The sequence below is a fragment of the Myxine glutinosa genome, chromosome 13 (genome assembly GCF_964187855.1).
Source record: "Myxine glutinosa chromosome 13, kmMyxGlut1.1, whole genome shotgun sequence".
Lineage (NCBI taxonomy): Eukaryota > Metazoa > Chordata > Myxini > Myxiniformes > Myxinidae > Myxine > Myxine glutinosa.
Window position 1 is genome coordinate 53,250,079 of NC_136273.1, and position 19,247 is coordinate 53,269,325.

At 50.9% G+C, this 19,247-nt stretch overlaps 1 protein-coding gene across 1 annotated transcript in view; it reads right to left on the reverse strand.

The window, feature by feature from the left end:
- Positions 1–10,217, reverse strand: part of LOC144888681 (sterile alpha motif domain-containing protein 9-like) — a 47,599-nt gene extending 37,382 nt beyond the window's left edge. The window contains exon 1 of the mRNA XM_078767500.1: positions 10,104–10,217. The gene's annotated coding sequence lies outside the window, so the exon portion shown is untranslated. The remainder of the gene's footprint in view (positions 1–10,103) is intronic.
- Between the last annotated feature and the right edge of the window lie 9,030 nt (positions 10,218–19,247).

Sequence of the window (19,247 nt, forward strand, 5' to 3'; positions counted from 1 at the left end):
CTTGAAAAGGCACATCCTCGGGTCCCCAGCAATATACCTGGCAAGTTTCAAGTATATCGGACCGGTAGTTGTCGAGAAACAGCGGTCACAGACAAACACACACACACACACACAGACACACACACACACAGACACACACACATACACACAGAGATTACTGGAATTATAGATAGATTTCAAACCTTGAAAAGGCACATCCTCGGGTCCCCAGCAATATACCTGGCAAGTTTCAAGTATATCGGACCGGTAGTTGTCGAGAAACAGCGGTCACAGACAAACACACACACACACACACACAGACACACACACACACAGACACACACACATACACACAGAGATTACTGGAATTATAGATAGATGTAATTTATTTGCAATCAAAAAGTGTCCAAGTGGTGCAAAGCTCCAACGTCTAAATGGCCAAGGGTCCAAGCTGTCTAATCGGTCTGAAGGGTGCAGGGGGTCTAAATGGTGTTGAGGTCTAAGTGGTCGAAAGGGACTTAAGGAGTGTAAAGGCTTAAATGGTAGATAAGGTTGGAATGGTGAAGGGATCTCAAGGTGTCTAAAGTATTGAAAGGGTCTTCAAAGTAAAAGTGGTCTTGAGGATCTTTCGGGTCTTGAGGATCTTGGGGTTTAATGGGTCTAAAGGGTCTTTTGGGTCTTACAGGTCTTCAGGGACTTTTGGGTCTTCTGGGTCTTTTGGTTGTTGTGTTGTATCCCTGTTCTTAATTTTCCCAGTGTGTACCCCAGTTTAGAATAGGTACACGGTATCCCCGCATGTCGTAATAGGTGACTAAAAGGATTGGCGTCAGGAAGGGCATTCGGCCATAAAACATTGCCTCAAAAAGGGAACCATGACAATTCAATTACATATGGGCAGGGTACAGCCCGAAGTACCCCGTGGGGGTCCTCACCCCCTCTTGTCAGAAAGCAAGGTGGGGAACCCGATCGAAGCAAGGGTGGAAATCACTCCAATTATGACAACGAAACGTCTGATGCCCCACGTGGAGATCGGTTTCTGAGGTTTGGGACATAGAATGTGGGGAAAATGACAGGGAGATCAGGAGAAGTGGTGGAAGTATTGGTCAGAAGAAGAGTGGACATATGTTGTGTGCAGGAGACGAGATGGAAGGGAAGTGATGTGAGAATGGTGAAGGGTAGGCAGGGACAGAAACACAAGTTTGTGTGGCAAGGGTGCCCGGAAGGTGTGAATGGTGTTGGTGTCCTGTTTTTTGAGGAGTAGACAGTGTGGTGAGTGTGACTCGAGTAAGTGAAAGGTTGATGATGGTGAAAATAATGATTGGAAAGCTCTTGGTGAACGTCATCTCAGGTATGCTCTGCAGGTTGGTCGGAGCGATGAAGAGAAGGACAAGTTCTGGTGTGCGATAGAGAAGCTGATGGAAAACGTGAAAGATGAGGAAATTGTTGTGGTAGGAGGAGACCTAAATGGACATGTGGGAAGGAGTATAGATGGTTTTGAGGGAGTTCATAGGGGTTACGGTTATGGTGTGAGGAATGGAGAAGGTGAAAGGATTTTGGAGTTTGCTGATGGAGCTGATTTGTTGTTTTGTAATACTCAGTTCCAGAAAGAGGATAATAAGCTTGTTACATACACATCAGGTGGGTCGACGACAACCGTTGACTACCTGATGGTGCGTAGGCGAGATAGGGGGCACCTCTGGGACACAAAGGTGATCCCGGGGGAGGAAGCTGTTTCACAGCACCACTTAGTTGTCTGCGACATAAGGGTGAAAGGTGTGAGGAGAGCTCGGCGGGTGAAGTACCAACCGAGAATGAAGGTGTGGAGGTTGAAAGAGGTGACAGTAAGGGAGGCATTAAAAGAGAGGCTGAGTAGGGTAGAGGATGATGTGGTTGAGCTTGAAAGTGGTTGGATGTCAATGAAAGATAGCCTGTTTAGAGCCGTTGGTGAGGTATGTGGATGGACAAAAGGACCAACGAGGCACTCGGAAACATTGTGGTGGGATGATGAATTTGGAAAGAGGATTGATGAGAAGAGGAAGAAGTTCAAGGAGTGGCAGAAGGCGAATGGTACGGGGGAAGAAAAGGCAGAGCATGAAAGTTATAAGGCAGCCAAGAAGGCTGCAAAGAAAGAGGCAGCAAAAGTGCAGGAGGCATGTAGGAAAATGTTCAGACAACGCTTGGATTCGGAAGAGGGTCAGAGAGTGGTATTCAGGATTGCAAAGCAGATAGCAAAAGAGAGATGCGATGTGATGGGGGTGAGTTGCTTGAAGGATGAATTGGGACAAATCGTTGTGGATCCAGATGGAATTAAAGGGAGATGGAAGAGATGTATGGAAATGCTGTTGAATGCAGAGAATGAATGGGACATCAACATCGAGAGTAATCCAGTTTTTGGACCGGCAGAGAAGATAACGGAGAAGGAAGTTGAGCAAGCGATAAAAGCAATGAAGAGTAGAAAAGCAGGAGGGCCGACGGCAGTTGTGGGAGATATGTTGAAGGCAGCGGGAAGTTGGGGTGTGAAGAGAATGACAGAGATCTGTAATCTGGTGGTGAAAGAAGGCCGCATTCCAGTGAATTGGGAACTGAGTACCCTCGTCCCTCTATACAAGGGGAAAGGTGACTCTCTGGACTGTGGATCGTATCGAGCGATAAAGTTATTGGAGCATGGAATGAAGGTAATGGAAAGGGTGTTGGAGAGGAGGTTAAGGAAGAAAGTGAAAATCGACGAAATGCAGTTTGGATTTATGCCAGGAAGAGGAACGACAGACGTGCTTTTTATTGTAAGGCAGTTGCAGGAGAAGTACATGGAGAAGAGGAAGAAGTTGTTTCTTGGGTTTGTTGATCTGGAGAAAGCATTCAATAGCGTTCCATGCGAAGTAGTGACATGGGCATTGAGGAAGTTAGGAGTGGAGGAATGGTTGATCAGAGTGGTGATGGCAATGTACGAGAGAGCGTGCACAGCTGTAAGGACAAAGGACGGGAACAGTGGTGAGTTTGAGCTGAAGGTGGGAATGCATCAGGGGTGGGTACTAAGTCCACTACTATTTGTAGCTGTGATGGAGGTGCTGGCTCGGAATGTAGAGGAGGGTTTGCCGTGGGAGTTGTATGCAGATGATCTGGTGTTGATGGCGGAACGTATGGATGGACTGAAGGAGAAGATGAATAAGTAGAAGGAATGTATGGAGACAAAATGTCTGAAGGTGAATATAAGAAAAACGAAGGTGATGGCAAGTGGTAAAGCATGTGGTGAAGTGGAAAGAACTGGGAAGTGACCTCGTGCTGTGTGCAGGAAGGGTGTCAGAGTGAACTCCATTCAATGTACAATGTGCGCTGAGTGGGTTCATCAAAAATGTAGTGGGCTGAGAGGGTCATTAACCAGTGTGGCAGCTACATTTAAATGTAAGGTGTGCACATAGGGAGCTGCAGATGGAGGAAATGTTGAGTTGCATCTTGGAGACAGTGTGAAGCTGGAAGGTGTGAAAACATTTTGCTACCTCTGAGACATGCTGAATGGAGAAGGTGGATCAGACTCCGCAATGCTTGCTGGAGTGAGATGTGCATGGAAGAAGTTTCGGGAACTGAGTGGTGTGCTGACGAGGAGGGGAGTGTCGTTGAAGCTGAAGGGAAAGGTGTATGCTGCATGTGTGAGAAGTGTTATGATTTATGAAAGCGAGACATGGGTAATGAATGTAGAGCAGCAACGAAGGCTGGAAAGGGTGGAAATGCGAATGGTTCGGTGGATGTGCGGTGTGTCGTTGAGAGAGAGGAAGACAAATGATGAATTGCGAAAGATGATGGGAATATAACCTGTGATGGATGCTGTGAAGAGAAACAGGTTGAGATGGTTTGGTCATGTGTTGAGGAAGGATGAAAGTTACTGGTTGAGAAGAGTGATGGAAATGAATGTCGAAGGAAGTAGAGGACGGGGAAGACCGAGAAAGACTTGAGTAAAGGTGGTGGAAGAGGAAATGCGGGCAAGGGGGTTATCAAGGGGAGATGCAGAAAATAGGGCAAAATGGAGAAGATTGTCATGGGGCCACAAGGCTAACCCCCGCTCTAGCAGGGAAAATGGCCTTAAAATGCCTGTTGTTAAAAACATTTCATTCAAAAAACGTGTCTGCGAGCAGTTCGCATGGAAGTAAGAATTCAGTTCAAAACTATTATTAAGTTAAATTAAAAAAAACAACCTCAGAATGAGAATTACAGCGTCACTTAAATAAATGTATATATACACTTGTAAAATCGCAACATGTACTACATCTTGTCAGATTTAATTCCAGATTTGGAGATTATTTCGTTTACAGCATCAAATCCACATATCCGAATCCAGATTTTGCTGATATTGTTACGTTTGTTGGGGGTAAGCAGTGATTAGTTTAGTCCAGGTAGAATTGCATAGATTGGTGTGCTCCGACTGTCGCGAAGAAGAAGAACCACCTCAATGTACTTTTAGTAGGGACTTTGTATTAGACCAGACTGTCGGGTTAAGTTTGTATTTTCGTCCCCATTACGAGGAGTGGGGTATGTTAATTAGCTCAGGGATTATGGGTAATTATCCCTTGTACGTCGTTACCTCTGTAATTTATTTCCTATGTCCCGTTTTGGCACCACACCGTAGACACGTAGCCACACAATCACCCATATTTAAACGCCCAAATAAAAACATACCAGAAGTCATACATCAAGCCCTACCACTGACAACCCCGACTTGGGAAGCGCACAGGTTGGGCAGGCTGAGGCCACACCACGAGGAGCCGTGATTGGGCGGGGTTTTTGATTGACGGGAAGGACTGGTAAGAAGCACACACTGATTGGTGAAGCACGAAAGATGGCATCAGAGCAGTGTGTACAAAGTAGTTGGAGCGGCGGACATTTTCCCTTCTCGTTCTGGATGCCATAGTGAACGGTCGTTGTTGCTCCTCTCCTCCCCCTTCTGGGATTTGGGTCTGGCAGTGACGGTTGTGTGCCGGCATCTTCTCCTCGTCCCCTTGTTCGTCTGGCGTCTGGGCATTGAGAGCGAACGTTCCCTCTTGAGCCTCTTGTTACCCAGCGCTCACGAAGCAAAAACCAGGATTAAGCATTCAAGTGCGTACGTGTGCCATGTGCTGTGTCTGCATTTTAAAAATTCATTTTCTCAGCAACCGTTGGTCCGAGTGACATGAAATTTTCACCATAGGAGGGCCTCCGCCCGTAGAATATTTTAATGATTATTATGACGTCATATCTCATGTGGTACAGGTGCTATTATGGAAAAACTTCGCACCTCTATATCTCTGAAACCACTCCATGGAAAAAATTGAGACCTGGCTCATTGTCAACTACTCCCCATGGGGAATAAGATATGTAATGATGATGTCATCGGTGCCTTCGTTATGACATCATAATTTGACAAATACAACACATCCATCCGATCATTATAAAAAAAAATTCAGCAACTGTTGGTCTAATAGACACGAAAATTTCACCATAGGAGCGCCTCCTCCTTTAGAATATTTTAATCATAATCATGACATCATAGGTCATGTGGTACAGGTGCCATCTTGGAAAAACCGAAAAATGTTGCACCTCTATATCTCCAAAACCGCTGCATGGAAAAAATTTCAACATGGCTCATTGTAAAGAACGGGAAATAGGTGTTGTTAACGATGACATCATTGGTTCCATAATTATGATGTCATAATTCGACAGGGAAAACGCTTATTCTGATCAGATTGAAATGTATTGAGCGTGATCTCTGCAACAATTATATTTGAGAATATAAATTTATGATGTCATCGCTCACGTGGTCTTGCAGCCATATTGGATCAAAGAAGAAAAATGTAAAAAAACAGAAGAGTTGGCTCGCAACAAGTTGACTGCACAGCGTAAGTATTCTATGAATACCATCTAGTTCCAAAAAGAGATAGTGGACGGTTGTGCTTCGGTCTCTGCATGGGGAGGCTTCATCGCGAGCGCCGTGTTCCGGCATCGGGCTGGTGTTCGTGAGATGGAAGAGCCACGGACGGAGAGCTGCAGTTTTCCCCAAGCAAGAACGACGAGCTGCGCGACAACTCCTGTTTGTTTCGCGCGCGAGGCCCGGAGTGAGCGTGACACGCCTCAAGGCCTGGTTTTTACTGCCCACGCACTGTGCGGAAGAGTTTACGGCCACTAGGTTCCATGATTTTGGAGTTATGGAGGAGACGGACGGACGGACGGACACTGCCTTTTATTATTGTAGACTAGCAAAAGTACCCGGCGTTGCCGGATAACGAGTCGTTTCCTGACAGGAATATGATATACGCAAGCTGGGTCCAGCATCTTGAGGGAATTTTAAAATTCCCTCTACAGTGGGTGCAGGTACAGTGGACTCTGATGGAGTGGAGTGACACCCTATTCCCTGCAAGTGGGAATGAAGTAAAAAATTATTTTTAGGTTTATGAGGATTTTCCCTGTTTTCCAACCGGTGGAACTTGTTAGCCGATGTCTGTGACTTAGGGGTGTGCTACGATGACCACGACAGCACTTGGATTCCGGCTCCAGATCGAGTGGCCTGAATAATCCTCTAGGATTCCAATTAATCCTCTTCCTCGGTATAATAAGGGCTCAAAAGGGGGTCCTCATGCTCTTCCTGATATGCAAGTATTCGCCCGACACACTGTCCATATGAGTCCTGCTCTACTGGCAAAAGTTGCAGCTTCAACATGGCTTGCAATTGTGCGAGTATCGCTTTGCGCCGCCTCGCTCTGCAACACACGCACAATTGGTCCCCGCTCTCTTTGTGCACCGAACAAGCCGTCGTGAGAAGAATCGCACCTGGTCCTTCGATCGTTCGTTCTGCACTCCGCATGCAGCAGCTATAAATGTCGATAGAAAAACCCGGACACACCGTGCGACGACGACCCGAAAACGCCGAGAGAGACGCCACGAGCACGGGACCTCGCGATGTATTTATCAGAAATCACTGCGATGTAAAAATTGCACCTCGTTCCTTCCTGGCACAGCGGGAGTACGAAACAAAGGCTCCCTCAGCAGCCGGCGGAGATTTATTTGCACGATTGGGGGGGGAAGAGGGAGGGGGGACTGGACAATTTGGGGGAAAAAAAGTTCCCCTCGATACTGAACGAAAAACACATGCGTACACACACATACACACACACATACACACACATACATACACACATGCACAAACACGCGTATCCACGCACACATACACAAACACGCGTGTGCACGCACACATACACACACATGCACAAACACACACACACACACACACACACACACACACACACACACGTACACATGTACACACACACACGCACGTACATACATACACGTACACACGTACACACATGCACAAACACGCGTGTGCACGCGCACATACACACACACACACACACACACACAGACACACACACACACACACACACACACACACACACACACACACACACACACACACACACATACACACATGCACAAACACGCGTATCCACGCGCACATACACAAACACGCGTGTGCACGCACACATACACACACATGCACAAACACACACACACACACACACACGTACACATGTACATACACACACGCACTTACATACATACACGTACACACGTACACACATGCACAAACACGCGTGTGCACGCGCACATACACACACACGTACACACACACACACACACACACACACACACACACACACACACACACACACACATACACACACACACACACACACGCACACACACGTACATTCATACACGTACACACACACACACACACAAATACATTTTAGGGGTACTGGTGCTTGTCATGGGGGGTGTGGGTTTGAGCTATGTCTGTCTGCATGCCAAGATAACAGTACTCCGCACCCATCTCCTTTCCTAAAGCTTTAACAACTGTCAATAAACACTCCTTGATTCTCTGTAATTGGATACCGTGAAATGGGGTGAATAGGGACAGCAAGGTGAATAGGGACACAAACTGAAAAAGGTTGGGAAACTTTTTTCGCTGAAAATTGATAAACATACTGATTTGTTGATATTTGGGTTGAAAGTGTTCTCTTGTTTTAAAAAAAAAGCAACTTATCGTCCCTATTAACCCCATATATGGGTTAAATAGGAATAAATAGGATTTTTATGGCTGTCCCTATTCACCCCGTTTTACGGGTGAATAGGGACAGTCACTAATACAAAAAAAACAAGCGTTACGCCTAGGTCCCCCGTCGGTGAAGTGATGTGAGTTGACAAAGTGGAAGACGCAAGGCGGCCATCTTGGATTTTGACGTGGCGACCCAATTTTCAATAGCGTTCTCCCTTATGCGTAGATACACCCACACACCAGATTAGAAGTTGGTACTTCGCTTATTTTTCAAGATATTCCGCTCACAAGGTTCAGACTTACATGACGGCGGCCATCTTGGATTTTGACGTGGCGACCCAATTTTCAACAGGGTTCTTCCTTATGCCTCGATACACCCACACACCAAATTAGAAGTTGGTACTTCGCTTATTTTCCAAGATATTCATCTCACAAGGTTCAGACATACATAGCGGCGGCCATCTTGGATTTTTACGTGGCGACCCAATTTTAAATAGCGTTCTTCCTTATGCCTAGATACACCCACACACCAAATTAGAAGTTGGTACATCGCTTATCTTTCAAGATATTCAGCTCACAAGGTTCAGACATACATGGCGGCGGCCATCTTGGATTTTTACGTGGCGACCCAATTTTAAACAGCGTTCTTCCTTATGCCTAGATACACCCACACACCAAATTAGAAGTTGGTACATCGCTTATCTTTCAAGATATTCAGCTCACAAGGTTCAGACATACATGGCGGCGGCCATCTTGGATTTTTACGTGGCGACCCAATTTTAAACAGCGTTCTTCCTTTTGCCGAGATACACGCACACACCAGATTAGAAGTTGGTTCTTCGCTTACGCACACACGCATGCACGCACGGACGGACGGACGGACACACGGAAGGAGGGGAAAACCATAGTCCCCCTTTCGCTCCGCGGTACGATGGGGGACCATAATATAATCAAGAAATCGGGACAGTTTGGAGAAACTTTTTATCCCATATTTTTTTTCATTGGCACCGTGGTTTATATTATGGGTGCATATTATGTGCATCCATCTGAGCTATCAATTTAGCAATAAGTTGGAAACTCAGGATTGTTTCTTGATTGTTATTTTTTTGTATTAGTGACTGTCCCTATTCACCTGTAAAACGGGGTGAATAGGGACAGCCATAAAAATCCTATTTATTCCTATTTAATCCATATATGGGGTTAATAGGGACTATAAGTTGCTGTTTAGAAAAACAAGAGAACACTTTCAACCCAAATATCAACAAATCAGGATGGTTATCAATTTTCAGCGAAAAACGTTTCTGAACTTTTTTTCAGTTTGTGTCCCTATTCACCTTGCTGTCCCTATTAACCCCATTTCACGGTACCTGATTTACCACCTATTTACTCAAGATACGACGCACACCAACTTTTTGGTTGCAGGATATCTCAAAAAGTTATGGACAATGGGGATGAAATTTGCTTGACAGTTTTGGTGTGTGACAAGGACGAAATCATTAGATTTTGGTGAAGATCCAAATCCGGATACTATAATTTTGTCAACGAATCTTCACCATGGAGAGATAGGGACAAAAACTATATATAGCACGATATCTCAAAAAGTTGTGGACGGATTCGGCCGAAACTTAACGAACATGTTGTGTGTGTGACAAGGAAGAATTGATTCCATTTTGGTGAAGATTAGAATTAGAATCCGTACACGAGAATTTTAAAAGTGATTCTTCACCATTGAGTGAAAGGGTCAGCAGAAACGTTATGGAGGATGACGTATAAAAAATGGTGGACGAATGATGACAAAATGAAACTATTATTTAAACTATTAATAAAAACCCAACATTTTATCGTATTTTAAACTTTTAAACACTTAAATTAACTACAACGTACAATCATGTACGTTGTAGTAACTACAACGTACGTACATCATGAACGTACGTACATACACCATACACGTACGCACAACGTACGGGCACCATCAAACATATTTTTCAGCGTCGACTATCATCACAATCCGTTTCAAGGATCTTTTTTTTTCTCTGACACTCACAGTTCATGTTGCGACGACCATGTACGGAGCAACCAGGTATCTGGACGTCCGAAGAAACCAGAGGGGACGATTACGTGTTTCCAGGAAATTGCTTATTTTGTGACTTTGAGGTGTGACGTGATGAACAAGAAAAACAAGTCAAATGCATGGGCGGCCACACCCCAGGACCATGCGAATCATTTCTCATCAGTGACGTCGATGGGTTTTCTTCCTTTTATTTTTCCCCCAATTTCAAAATGTCTTCACTCTGTGTCTTGTCCAAGATGCCTTCGTTTTGACACATTGTTGAACTTTGTCACAATATTATACACATGTACAAATTCAAAATTGATATTAATTGAAAACTTGCTTCATTTAAACAGGTAATCATATATTCGTCACTATTGTAAGTTTACAACTACTGTACTGTAATTTGATCAACAATGAAACACGAGATATGAAGATTATCATATTATTACCTTCTAAATAGGAAACGAATTGTTAAGACACATCAACTCCCTTCGTTCTTCATGTAATTGAATATAATTTGTGTGTTCTGCTTATTCTTTGATGACCTGCACCATTATCCCACCTTTTAGACTTGGGTCGGCCGGGGGAAGCTTGGCCAGTCTTCACAAACTGTCTGGCCAGGCCTGACATTCGACTTGGCCAGAAATTTGGAAATGGTGCCGGCGATAGCTTGCCTTCTTTTCGCAAACACGTCGTGGGATATTTGACGTCCACCAACTAAGGCTGGCAGACAAGATGCCAGTTCGATGCCCATCCTAGGGACGGCACACACACTGAGGAATCGACCTCCTACCTGTGAAACACCGGGATGACAGTTTATAACTGCGTCGGGGATCGAACCCCGAATGGACAGCAATCTCTCTTAACTATATACACTACATGGCCAAACGTATGTGGACACCTGAACATCACACCCGCATGTGCTCGTCGAACACCTCTTTCCAAAATCATGGCCATTAATACGGAGTTGGTCCCCCTCTCCCCCTATAACAGCCTCCACTCTTATGGGAAGACTTCTTATGGGAAGACTTCGCGGTGCGAAGCTCCGGGGCGACGTGCGTAGGCGGGTGCCCGTGGTGCGCCGTCGGCACCGGGGCGAACCTCCGGGCTGTCTCCTGCAGCGCGGAGCGCTCCTGCGCCGCGGACCATGGTGCCATGGGGTCGGGGAGGAACTCGCCCGGCACCCGCAGCGGTTGTCTGAAGACCAACTCCGCCGCGGATGCGCACAGGTCGTCCTTGGGCGCCGTCCGGAGGCCCAGCAGGACCCAGGGGAGCCTGTCGACCCAGCCGCCGTCGCGGAGGGTGGCTCGGAGCGCGGCCTTCAACGAGTGGTGGAACCGCTCGCACAGGCCGTTGGCCTGGGGGTGGTAGGCCGTGGTTCGGTGCAGCTGGACCCCGAGCCCCCACGCGACTGCCCCCCAGAGCTCCGAGGTGAACTGGGGGCCGCGGTCGGACGAGATGTCCGTGGGGGCGCCGAACCGGGCGACCCAGGTGGCGATGAACGCCTGTGCGACGTCCGCCGCCGTCGTCGCCGCCAAAGGTACGGCCTCCGGCCACCGGGAGGTGCGGTCTACCATTGTCAGGACATGGGTGAAACCCCGCGAGGGGGGCAGAGGTCCCACCAGATCCACGTGTACGTGGTCGAACCTTCCTTCTGGCACCGTGAACGGGGCCAATGGGGCCTGGGTGTGCCGGTGCACCTTCGCGCGCTGGCACGCGAGGCACGTCCTGGTCCAGCCGCGGACGGCCTTCCGGAGTTGCCATGCCAGACAAACTTGTTGGTGACCAACCTCTTGGAGGCCTTCGTGCCCGGGTGGGACAGGCCGTGGATGGCGTCAAAAACCTGGCGCTGCCAGCCCGTGGGCACGATTGGGTGAGGCCGCCCGAGGGAGACGTCGCACAAGAGGGCCGCGCCGTCGAACGGCACTTTGGTGACGCGGAGGCCCGTGACGGCGGTCCGCAAGGCCTGGACGCCGGGGTCGGCGGCCTGGTCCGCCACCATCCGGGCATAGTCGATGCCAAGGTGGACTGCGTGGGCGACGGACCGGGAAAGGCAATCCGCCACTGGGTTGTCCTTCCCCGCAACGTGCCGGATGTCCGTTGTATATTCGGACACGGCCGAGAGGTGACGCTGCTGCCAGGCCGACCACGGCTCGGCGACCTTGCCCATCGCGAAGACCAGTGGCTTGTGGTCGACGAAGGCCGTGAACGCACGGCCCTCGAGCAGATGGCGGAAGTGCCTGACCGCCAGGTGAAGCCCGAGCAACTCGCGGTCGAAGGTACTATAGCAGCATTCGGGCGGGCGAAGCTGCCGGCTGAAGAACGCCAGCGGTTGCCAAGCACCACACACCCATTGCTCGTGCACCGCGCCCACCGCGTAGTCCGAGGCGTCGGTGGTGAGGGCGATCGGTGCATCGGGCGCCGGGTGCGCGAGCATGGTGGCGATAGCCAAGGCGAGCTTCGTGCCTGCGAATGCCACGTCCATCTGCTCGGTCCAGGTAACGTCACCTTTGCCCGGCTTCCCTCGGAGGGCCTCGTGCAAGGGGCGCAGGAGCTGGGCGATGCGGGGCAGGAACCGATGGTAAAAGTTTACCATGCCCAGGAACTCCTGGAGCCCCTTGATCGTGCGGGGGCACGGAAACCCCTTCACTGCCTCCACCTTGGCCGGTAGGGGGACGGCCCCGTGCCTGGTGACACGGTGCCCCAAAAGGTCGATGTCGGCGACGCCGAACCGGCACTTGGCGGGGTTCACGATGAGGCCATGCTGGCCCAGACGTTCGAAGAGCGTGCGGAGATGGTGAAGGTGCTCTTCGCGGGACGCGCTGGCGACGAGGATGTCGTCCAGGTACACGTACACGAAATCCAAGTCGCGCAAGACGCTGTCCATTAGTCGCTGGAACGCCTGAGCCGCATTCTTCAAACCGAAGGGCATCCGAAGAAATTCGAAAAGTCCGAACGGCGTGATGACCGCCGTCTTCGGGATGTCCTCCGGCCTGACGGGGACATGATGGTAGCCACGTATGAGGTCCACCTTCGAAAAGAAGGACATGCCCGCCAACCGGGCGGAGAAGTCCTGGATGTGGGGGACGGGGTAGCGGTTGGGGGTGGTGGCATCGTTGAGGCGCCGGTAGTCCCAGCACGGTCGCCATCCCCCACCGGGCTTTGGCACGATGTGAAGCGGCGATGCCCAAGCACTCTCAGAGCGCTGCACGATGCCGAGCCGCTCCAGCGTAGCGAACTCCGCTTTAGCTACCGCGAGCTTCGTCGGCTCGAGGCGGCGTGCCCGGGCATAGACCGGTTGCCCGGCGGTGGGGATGTGGTGTTCCACCCCGTGCTTGACGGCCCCCGCCAAGAAGGTGGGCCGCGTAAGGGCCGGGAAGCTGGCGAGGAGGCGGGTGAAGTCGTCCGCTGCCGGAAGCGTACAAACTAACCTCGCTGGGACCGAACCGCTCAGCAAGCCGCTTGGCGAGCCGCTCGGTGAGCCGCTCAGTGAGCCGCTCAATGAGCTGCTCAGCGCGCAAGCCAACGAGCTGAACGTTTCAGCCTGGATGAGACGTCTGTTCTTCACATCTACCAACAACCCGTGTGCACAGAGGAAGTCCGCACCGAGCAGTGCCATGGGGACACTAGCGGTTACGAATGTCCATGCGAAGCGTTGCCTTCCGAACCGCAGGGAGAGGCAGCGCTTCCCGAATGTGCATATGGGTGTTCCGTTCGCGGCAAGCAACACGGGGCCCCGGCCTGCGGTGTGCTTGTCGGACGTAGAGGCAGGGATAACGCTCACCTCTGCCCTGGTATCACATAGGAAACGGCGCCCGGACAAGGTGTCCGTTATAAAAAGAAGGCTGCCGGAATGGCCGACGCTCAGGGCCGCTACCGAGCGCCGGCTTTGTAGTTTCCCGACTTGCCGAAGGAGCACGGCGGGCAACAATTCCTCGCCTTGTGGCCAAACCTGGCGTGGAAATGGCACCAGGTTTGCGGCGAAGGCGGAGGCCGCGGTTTTCGTGGTGGTGGTGGGCGTGGCGTGGCGGTGGCCACACGGCGTGTATCAGCCTCGGGATCCCCAAGGTGTGGTGCATCAGCACCAGGGTCAGCCTCGGGATGCGCGACGGCCGCACCAAAACTCGCCTGTGTGTCCAAAGCCACGAAGAACCTGTCGGCCTTGGCAGCGAGCGCTCGGGGTTCCGTCGTCACAGAACCGGCCAACGCGAGGCGGACTCATGCCGGCAGCTGGCGTCGAAATAAGGCCCGGAAAAGAGCGTTCGGGGTTTCGTCGCCTATCAATGACAGCATATGGTCCATGCGGACCGACGGTCGTGTGTCACCGAGCTCGGGGAGGTCCAGGAGGCGGTCGGCCCGTGCGCCCACCATGAGGCCGAACGTGGCGAGGAGGAGACGCTTGATCGCCTCGTACCTGCCGTCGGCCGGTGGGTTCCTCAGGACTGACACGACGCGAGTGGCTGTGCCGGGCCCGAGGGAGACGACCACGTGGCAGTACCTGGTCTCATCCACCATGATGCCTCGACGTCGGAAATGGGCTTCTGCCTGCAGGAAGCAGACTTCGGCTTGCGTCTCCCAGAACTCGGGGAGTTTCATTTGGACCGCGTTGTTTGCCATGGCGATGGCGTATTCGGGTGGTCAGCGACGGCTGACCAGAACGTCGGAGGGTCACCAATGAAGTGCGGTGCTACACGCGCTTACTTGTACAACAAGAAGGAAGCGGACAACGCGGTAAGTTCAAGAGTCTTTATTATCCGAGCTCAACTGTAGCACTGGAGTGCTCCGGGCTGCGCGCCCGGTGTATATCCCGCGGCCACGCCGACCCCTCGGGCGTGGCTGCCGCCCACTTGGTGCGTGGAATGATGCCCTCACGCCAGTGAGCTTTCGTGTCCGCCACACATCTATGATTGCTATAATAGCAGTAGCTGCTGATATATAGATACATCTATGAGTGGGATAATAGCAGTCGCTGCTGATATATAGATACATCTATGAGTGCGATAATAGCAGTAGCTGCTGATATATAGATACATCTATGAGTGCTGTAATAGCAGTAGCTGCTGATAGATAGATACATCTATGAGTGCTGTAATAGCAGTAGCTGCTGATATATAGATACATCTATGAGTGCTAGAAAAGCAGTAGATGCTGACAGATAGATACATCTATGAGTGCTGTAATAGCAGTAGCTGCTGATATATAGATACATCTATGAGTGCTGTAATAGCAGTAGCTGCTGATATATAGATACATCTATGAGTGCTGTAATAGCAGTAGCTGCTGATATATAGATACATCTATGAGTGCTGTAATAGCAGTAGCTGCTGATATATAGATACATCTATGAGTGCTGTAATAGCAGTAGCTGCTGATAGATAGATTCATCTATGAGTGCTATCATAGCAGTAGCTGCTGATATATAGATACATCTATGAGTGCTGTAATAGCAGTAGCTGCTGATATATAGATACATCTATGAGTGCTGTAATAGCAGTAGCTGCTGATATATAGATACATCTATGAGTGCTGTAATAGCAGTAGCTGCTGATATATAGATACATCTATGAGTGCTAGAAAAGCAGTAGATGCTGACAGATAGATACATCTATGAGTGCTGTAATAGCAGTAGCTGCTGATATATAGATACATCTATGAGTGCTGTAATAGCAGTAGCTGCTGATATATAGATACATCTATGAGTGCTGTAATAGCAGTAGCTGCTGATATATAGATACATCTATGAGTGCTGTAATAGCAGTAGCTGCTGATATATAGATACATCTATGAGTGCTGTAATAGCAGTAGCTGCTGATATATAGATACATCTATGAGTGCTGTAATAGCAGTAGCTGCTGATATATAGATACATCTATGAGTGCTGTAATAGCAGTAGCTGCTGATAGATAGATTCATCTATGAGTGCTATCATAGCAGTAGCTGCTGATATATAGATACATCTATGAGTGCTGTAATAGCAGTAGCTGCTGATATATAGATACATATATGAGTGCTGTAATAGCAGTAGCTGCTGATATATAGATACATCTATGAGTGCTGTAATAGCAGTAGCTGCTGATAGATAGATACATCTATGAGTGCTGTAATAGCAGTAGCTGGTGATAGATAGATACATCTATGAGTGCTGTAATAGCAGTAGCTGCTGATAGATAGATACATCTATGATTGCTATAATAGCAGTAGCTGCTGATATATAGATACATCTATGATTGCTATAATAGCAGTAGCTGCTGATATATAGATACATCTATGAGTGCGATAATAGCAGTAGCTGCTGATATATAGATACATCTATGAGTGCTGTAATAGCAGTAGCTGCTGATAGATAGATACATCTATGAGTGCTGTAATAGCAGTAGCTGCTGACATATAGATACATCTATGAGTGCTGTAATAGCAGTAGCTGCTGATAGATAGATACATCTATGAGTGCTATAATAGCAGTAGCTGCTGATAGATAGATACATCTATGAGTGCTGTAATAGCAGTAGCTGCTGATAGATAGATACATCTATGAGTGCTGTAATAGCAGTAGCTGCTGATAGATAGATACATCTATGAGTGCTGTAATAGCAGTAGCTGCTGATATATTTATATAGATACATCTATGAGTGCTGTAATAGCAGTAGCTGCTGATATATAGATACATCTATGAGTGCTGTAATAGCAGTAGCTGCTGATATATATATACATCTATGAGTGCTGTAATAGCAGTAGCTGCTGATAGATAGATACATCTATGAGTGCTGTAATAGCAGTAGCTGCTGACAGATAGATACATATATGAGTGCTATAATAGCAGTAGCTGCTGATAGATAGATACATATATGAGTGCTATTATAGCAGTAGCTGCTGATAGATAGATACATCTATGAGTGCTATAATAGCAGTAGCTGCTGATAGATAGATACATCTATGAGTGCTGTAATAGCAGTAGCTGCTGATAGATAGATACATCTATGAGTGCTATAATAGCAGTAGCTGCTGAGTGCTGTAATAGCAGTAGCAGTATAGTAGTAGCAGTAGCAGTAGTAGCGTTACGCGCGCTGCTTGCGAGCAAGGAGGAAGCGGACAAGCGGTAACTTATAAGCGTCTTTATTTGAGGAGCTCACTGTAACACTAGCGCGCTCCGGGCTGCGCGCCCCGTGTATATCCTCAGGCCACGCCTACCTCTCGGGCGTGGCCGCCGCCCAGTTGGTGCGCGGAATGATGTCACCATGCCAGTGGGCTTTCGTGTCCGCCACACGCGCCCCCCCAGAATTCCCGCGCACCTGGAGGGCCAGTTTGCGGTAAACGGATGACCCGGCCGAAGCGCCCCCTGGCGATCGGCGGCGTCCGGGGTGCAGGGATGCCAGGTGGGATGCCCCTGGCTGCCCCTGGGATGGGTGCAGGACCGGGGGGCGGCGTGGCGGCGGGGATGGGTGGTGCCGGGGGTCCGCCCGCAGGGGGGCGGCTCCGACGCGGGGGTCGGGCCACTGGCGGTGGATGGTCCACGTCGAGGTGGGCCGGCTTGAGGCGGTCTACAGAAACGCGGTCAGGAGTACCGCCAATGTCCAGGGTGAAGTGCTTCGCCCCGGTCTCCAGCACGCGGAAAGGCCCGTCATACGGGGGCCGCAGTGGTGTCCGGTGGGCATCGTGGCGGACGAAGATGTAATCCACCGTGCGAAGCTCCGGGGCGACGTGCGTCGGTGGGTGCCCGTGGCATGCCGTTGGCACCGGGGCGAACCTCTGGGCGGTCTCTTGCAGAGCGGAGCGCTGCTGTGCCGCGGACCATGGTGCAGTGGATTCGGGGAGGAACTCGCCCGGCACCCGCAGTGGTTGCCCGAAGACCAACTCCGCCACGGATGCGCGCAGGTCCTCCTTGGGCGCCGTCTGGAGGCCCAGCAGGATCCAGGGGAGCCTGTCGACCCAGCCGCCGTCGCGGAGGGTGGCCCGGAGCACGGCCTTCAATGAGCGGTGAAATCGCTCACACAGGCCGTTAGCCTGGGGGTGGTAGGCTGTGGTTCGGTGCAGCCGGACCCCGAGCCCCTGCGTGACCGCCCCCCAGAGCTCCGAGGTGAACTGGGGGCCACGGTCGGACGAGATGTCTGAGGGGGCACCGAACGGGGCGACCCAGGTGGCGATGAAAGCCTGCGCGACGTCCGCCGCCGTCGTCGACGCCAAGGGCACGGCCTCCGGCCACCGGGTGGTGCGGTCCACCATGGTGAGGACGTGGGTGAAACCCCGCGAGGGGGGCAGAGGTCCCACCAGGTCCACGTGGACGTGGTCAAACCGGCGTTCCGGCACCGTGAACGGGGCCAACGGGGCCTGGGTGTGCCGGTGCACCTTGGCGCGCTGGCACGCGAGGCACGTCCTGGCCCAGCCGCGGACGGCCTTCCGGAGGCCATGCCAGACGAACTTGTCGGCGATCAACCTTTGGGAGGCCCTCGCGCCCGGGTGGGACAGGCCGTGGATGGTGTCAAACACCTGGCACTGCCAGCCCACGGGCACGATGGGGCGAGGCCGCCCGAGGGAGACGTCGCACAAGAGGGCCGCGCCCGCGCCGTCGAACGGCACCTCGGTGACGCAGAGGCCCGTGACGGCGGTCCGCAAGGCCTGGATGTCGGGGTCAGCGGCCTGGTCCGCTGCCATCCGGGCATAGTCGATGCCGAGGTGGACTGCGTGGGCGACGGCCCGGGAAAGGCAATCCGCCACCGGGTTGTCCTTCCCCGCGACGTGCCGGATGTCCGTCGTGTACTCGGACACGGCCGAAAGGTGACGCTGCTGCCGGGCCGACCACGGCTCGGTGACCTTGCCCATCGCGTAGATCAGCGGCTTGTGGTCGACGAAGGCTGTGAACGCACGGCCCTCGAGCAGATGGCGGAAGTGCCTGACCGCCAAGTGAAGCCCGAGCAACTCGCGGTCGAAGGTACTGTAACGGCGTTCGGGCGGGCGAAGCTGCCGGCTAAAGAACGCCAGCGGTTGCCAAGCTCCACGCACCCATTGCTCATGCACCGCGCCCACCGCGTAGTCCGAGGCATCGGTGGTGAGGGCGATCGGTGCATCGGGCGCCGGGTGCGCGAGCATGGTGGCATTAGCCAAGGCGAGCTTCGCACCCGTGAACGCCGTGTCCATCTG